Source organism: Tursiops truncatus, chromosome 14 (genome assembly GCF_011762595.2).
Source record: "Tursiops truncatus isolate mTurTru1 chromosome 14, mTurTru1.mat.Y, whole genome shotgun sequence".
NCBI lineage: Eukaryota > Metazoa > Chordata > Mammalia > Artiodactyla > Delphinidae > Tursiops > Tursiops truncatus.
In genome coordinates, this window is record NC_047047.1 from 77,979,148 (window position 1) to 77,985,147 (window position 6,000).

Consider the following 6,000-nt stretch of genomic DNA (forward strand, 5'->3'; position numbering starts at 1 on the left):
GTAGTTAATATTTTTTATGCTATTGTAAATCATAATTTTTGTTTTAATTTCCGATTGCTTGTTGATAGTATATAGAAATACAGTTGATTTTTGTATATTGATTTTGTATCCCATAAACCTTGCTAAATTCACTTATTGGTTCTAGTAGCTTTGTTGTAGATTCCATCAGATTGTATCTGCATAGATGATCATGTTATTTGTGAGCAAAGACAGTTTTACTACTTTCTTTCCAATGCGGATGGCTTTTATTTCTTTTTCTTAACATATTGCACTGAGTAGGTCTTCTAATATGATGTTGAATAGAAATGCTGAGAGAGGACATCACTATCTTGCTACTGATCTTAAGGAGAAAATCTTCAGTCTTTCATCATTATGTATGGTACTAGCTGTAGGTTCTTAAAATGAAGTTGAAGACATTCCCTTCTATTCCTACTTTGCTGAGAGTTTTTATCAAGAATAGACATAGAATTTTGTCAATTGCTTTCTCTGCATCTATTGAGATGATCATTTTTTAGTATATTAATATGGTAGATTATATTAATTGATTTTTAATATTAACCTACATTTGCATTCATGGGATAAATCCCTCTTTGTCATTGTACTACGTTTTTAGCGCTGTTTTAACAAAGTGCCACAAACTAAGTGACTTGAAATAGCAGAAATTTGTTCTCTCACAGTCCTAGAGGCTAGGAGTGTAAAATGAAGGTGTCCAAGAGCCATGCTCTCTCTGAAGCCTCTAGAGAGTATCTTTTCTTGCCTCCTACTAGATTCTTGTGGTTGCTGGCAATCTTTAGCATTCTTTGACTTGTTGATGCATTGCTCCAGGCTTTGCTACAAATTCAGTTGTTTTATAGATATTGAGCCATTTAGTTTATGTATTTCTTCTTGATTAGACTTTGGTTGTTTGTGCCTTTCAAGGACTTTGTCCATTTCATCTTAATGTTTGAATTTGTTGGCATAAAAATAGTTTAGCATTTTCTTATCATCCTTTTAATATCTATAGAATTTATAGTAATTATTGATATTGGTAATTTGTATCTTTTTTTTTAACTAACTAGTCTGGGTAAGGGTATCAATTTAGTTTTCAATTAGTTATCAATTAGTTTTCTTAAGGGACTAGATTTTGGTTACATTGATTGGCTCTATTGTTTTTCTGTTTTCAGTTTCACTGGTTCCATTCTGATTGTTATTGTTTCATTTCCTCTGCTTTCTTTGTTTATTTTTTAGTTTCATAAGATGAAAGCTGAGGTCATTGATGTGAGACTGTATTCTTTTCTGATACATGTGTTTAGTGCTATAAATTTTCCCCTAAGTACTGCTTTATCAGCATACCATACATACATACCATACATTTTGATATTTTGTGTTTCTTTTTTTTTTTTTTTTTTTTGCGGTATGGGTGCCTCTCACTGTTGTGGCCTCTCCTGTTGCAGAGTACAGGCTCTGGAAGCACAGGCTCAGCGGCCATGGCTCACGGGCCCAGCCACTCCATGGCATGTGGGATCTTCCCGGACCGGGGCACAAACCCGTGTGCCCTGCATCTGCAGGTGGACTCTCAACCACTGCGCCACCAGGGAAACCCCTTGTGTTTCTATTTTTATTCCATTCAAAATACTTCCTAATTTTCCTTTTGATTTATTCTTTGATGCATAGGGTATTTAGAAGTATGTTGTATAGTCTCCAAATATTTGTTGATTTTTAAAGAGATCTGTCAGTTTTTTATTTCTAATTTAATTCCATTTGTTACGAGGACAGCCTTTGTATGACTTGAATCTTTTAAACTTTTGAAATGTTTTATTGCTCAGAATGTGGTCTGTCCTGAGCAGTGTTTCATGTGCACTTGAAAAGTATGAGTATTGCACTATTGTGTGGCATGTTCCACAAATGTTAATTAGGTCAAATTATTTGGAATTATTTTCAAGTCATCTGTATTTTTCCTGATTTTTTATTTTTTAAATCAATCATCAACATATAAGTATTAAAATATCCAACTATAAATGTGGATTTGTCTATTTGTCCTTATAGTTTTATCAGTTTTTCCTTCATGTATTTTAAAAATTTTTTGTTGGAGTATATAGTTGCTTTACAATGTTACGTTAGTTTCTACTGTACAGCAAAGTGAATCAGCTATACATATACATATATCCCCTCGTTTTTGGATTTCCTTCCCATTTAGATCACCACAGAACATTGAGTAGAGAGAGTTCCCTGTGCTATACAGTGGGTTCTCATTAGTTATCTATTTTATACATAGTATCAATAGTGTATATATGTCAATCCCAATCTCCCAGTTCATCCCATGCCCCGACCCTTACCCCTTGTTATCCATACGTTTTTTTCTCTGCAACTGTGACTCTATTTCTGCTTTGTAAATAAGATTGTCTATACCAATTTTTTTCAGATTACACATATATGAGTTAATATATGATATTTGTTTTTCTCTTTCTGACTCACTTCACTCTGTATGACAGTCTCTAGGTCCATCCATGTCTCTACAAATGACCCAATTTCGTTCCTTTTTAATGGCTGAGTAATATTCCATTGTATATATGTGCCACATCTTCTTTATCCATTCATCTGTTGATGCACACTTAGGTTGCTTCCATGTCCTGGCTATTGTAAATAGAGCTGCAATGAACATTTTGGTACATGACTCTTTTTGAATTATGGTTTTATCAGGGTATATGCCCAATAGTGGGATTGCTGGGTCACATGGTAGTTCTATTTTTAGTTTTTTAAGGAACCTCCATACTGTTCTCCATAGTGGCTGTATCAATTTACATTCCCACCAACAGTGCAAGAGTGTTCCCTTTTCTCCACACCCTCTCCAGCATTTACTGTTTGCAGATTTCTTGATGATGGCCATTCTGACCGGTGTGAGGTGATATCTCATTGCAGTTTTGACTTGCATTTTTCTAATAGTTAGTGATGTTGTGTAGCTTTTCATGTGTTGATCGGCCATGTATATGTCTTCTTTGGTGAAATGTCTATTTAGGTCTTCGCCCATTTTTTGACTGGGTTGTTTGTTTTTTTGATACTGAGCTCCATGAGCTGTTTGTATATCTTGGAGATTAATCCTTTGTCAGTTGCTTCATTTGCAAATATTTTCTCCCATTCTGAGAGATGTCTTTTTGTCTTGTTTATGGTTTCCTTTGCTGTGCAAAAGATTAAGTTTCATTAGGTCCCATTTGTTTATTTTTGTTTTTATTCTCATTACTCTAGGAGGTGGGTTAAAAAAGATCTTGCTGCAATTTATGTCAAAGAGTGTTCTGCCTGTGTGCAAATGTGGATTTGTCTATTTGTCCTTATAGTTTTATCCATTTTTCCTTCATGTATTTTGAATCTCTGCTTTCAAGTATCTAAACATTTAGTATTGTTAGGTACCCTTGATGAATTGATCCTCTTTTTCCTGTTTTATTTTGGATAGTTACTGCTGCTATGTCATTGTAGTTTCTTTCGTAATGTCTAACCTGCCATTGAGCCCATTCAATGCATTTTTTTAAATCTCAGGTATCGTTTTCATTTCTAGAAGTTTGATTTGAATATTATTAATATTTACCTGTTTATACTTAACTTTTTGGATGTATGGAATACAGTGATAATAATAATTATCCTAATGTCCTTGTCTGCTAATTCTAACGTGTCAGTTATGGATGGTTTCAATTCATTGGTCTGTTTTATCTTATTGGTCCTAGTTTCCTGCTTCTTTGCATGCCTGGTAATTTTTGATTGGATGGCAGTCATCATACATTTTACCTTTTTGGGTGTTAGATATTGTATACTTACAAATATTTTTGATTTTTACTGTGGGAATCACCTAAGTTACTAGGAAACAGTTGAAGTTTTCAGGTCTTGCTTTTAAGATTTTTTGGTGGGACAGAGCAGTGTTTAGTCTAGGGCTAATTATTCTCCAATACTGGATCAAAACTCTTAAGAGTACTCTAACCAACATTCCATGAATTATGAAGTGTTCCAATCTGGCTGGTGGGAATGGGCATTATTTTTGTCCCTTGTGAGCACTAAGTACTGTTTCCTCTATCCTTTCTGACAGTTCATTCCTCGAGGCAATTTCCTCATACAGATGCACTGATCTGCTGAAACTTGGGAAAGACTTCTGCAAATTTCCAGGTATTATTGTGCAGTTCTCTCCCTCTCTGGAATTCTTTTCTGTAAATGCTAGCCACTCATGTCTACCTGGATTCTCAGCTCCAGCTCCTTAACTCAAGGGATCAGTGAGGCTCTGCCTGGGTTGTCCGTTTCTGCCCTACACCTAGAAATTTTCTCAAGGTAGCAAACTGGGGCAATCATAGGGCACACCTCATTTGTTTCCTGTCTCTCATGGACAGTGAGAGACAGGAAACAATATCCTTTGTTGCCTAATATCCAGTGTCTCAAAACTGTTGTTTTGTATATACTTTACGTTTTTCTGTTGTTTTTGTCATTAGGGTAAATCTGGTCCCTGTTATTCCATTTTGGCTGGAAGCAGAAGTCCCCATATACAGAATTTTGTAGGTGTATGCATATGTGCAATTTTTCTTGTGAGAGCTTCCATAGCTTCCATCAGATTCACTAAAGAATATGTAACCCTCTTTAAGAGCAAGAACCTCTGTTTTATAGTAATTGTCATATAGTCTTAAATTTTATTTCCCTAAATTTTAGAAATAAATATGCAGATTCCTTCACATATTTCTAAATTTTCTATAAATTTAAATTTTCACTAAATTATAAATACTGACATTTTAAAACATATTTTATGTCACTCTTTTAAATGTATCCAGTGGATTCTAAGTATCATAGTGTTTGGTACCCAGAATTCTCCATTTAAAAAATGGTGAGTAAGATTTTGTTCAGCTGTTGAAAAATGTTACCTCCCTCCTTTTGCTCTTAGAATTCACCCTTCCATTCCACTTCTCTCATGAAATGTTGTCCTCATGTAATACATTTTATGCTTAAAATCTTTTTATTGCCCTACTGCATCCAAGGTCACCAAGGCAGCCCCCAAGTTCCATGCTTCACTAAGAAAACTCACAGGACTCACCATGTTGTCATTTTCACACTTAGGGTTTGTTACAGTGAAAACATTCAAAGCAAAATCTTCAAAGGGAAAAAAATACCACATGTGGTGGAGTCCAGAGGAAACTGAGCTCAAGCTTCCAAGAGTCCTTGCTCAGTGGAATCACAATGGACTTGCTTAATTCTTTCATCAACGCGCTGTGACAACACATGTGAAATGTTGCAAACAGGGAAGCTCATTAGTGACTCAGTGCCTATGGTTTTAATTTGGGGCTGGTCATGTAGGCACCCTTCTTTAGAACATACCGAAATTCCAGATTCCCAGAAGGAAAACAGATATTTAGTATAAACCATCATTTTAGTCCTCCTTTTTTAGTTTTTTTTTTGAAAGCACTTTCTGTGCTCACACACCCATTGAAAATTCTTCCATCACTCCAGGGTTACCTTAGTTTGAATCCCTGCAGATTTAAAGAACATTCCTTCTGCTTCCCAGCAATTCAACTAATTACAGCACTCACGTGTTAACCCTCTCTCCTCAGCATTGCATGGTGGTGGCTATTCTTGTACAGTAAGTCCCCTACATACGAACCTTCTAGTTGCGAACTTTCAAAGGTGCGAATGTGTGGTTCCTCAACGCCCGGCATGTACTACAGCCTCCTCTTCACTCTAGTTCAACCCACATGTGGGACTTAGCGCTGATATTCACGTTCAACAAAAATATCCAGACGCATACTCACCTATAATTTTAAAGATTTTGGTAAAATTTTGGGAAAATGGGGGAATTCAAAGGGAAAGGAAATCACACATACTTCTACTGACTTAACTATTCAGTTTCCTCAATTGTAAAATGGGAATAATAATAGTGCCTACATCAGAGGGCTGTTAGGAGAACTAAATCGTAATTTTTATTATTATCCTCGTTCTCTTCTTTCCTCTCCCACCTTCCCTTCTCACCCCCATTCCTCCAAGATTGCTTTCTTGGAGACA

The 6,000-nt window shown here is 35.7% G+C and overlaps 1 long non-coding RNA gene across 1 annotated transcript in view; it reads left to right on the plus strand.

Annotated features, from left to right (window-relative positions):
• The window catches only part of LOC141276409 (uncharacterized), an 84,475-nt gene extending 80,411 nt beyond the window's left edge, over positions 1–4,064 (plus strand). The window contains exon 4 of the long non-coding RNA XR_012325910.1: positions 4,052–4,064. This is a non-coding gene — a long non-coding RNA (uncharacterized lncRNA). The remainder of the gene's footprint in view (positions 1–4,051) is intronic.
• Positions 4,065–6,000: the final 1,936 nt, after the last annotated feature.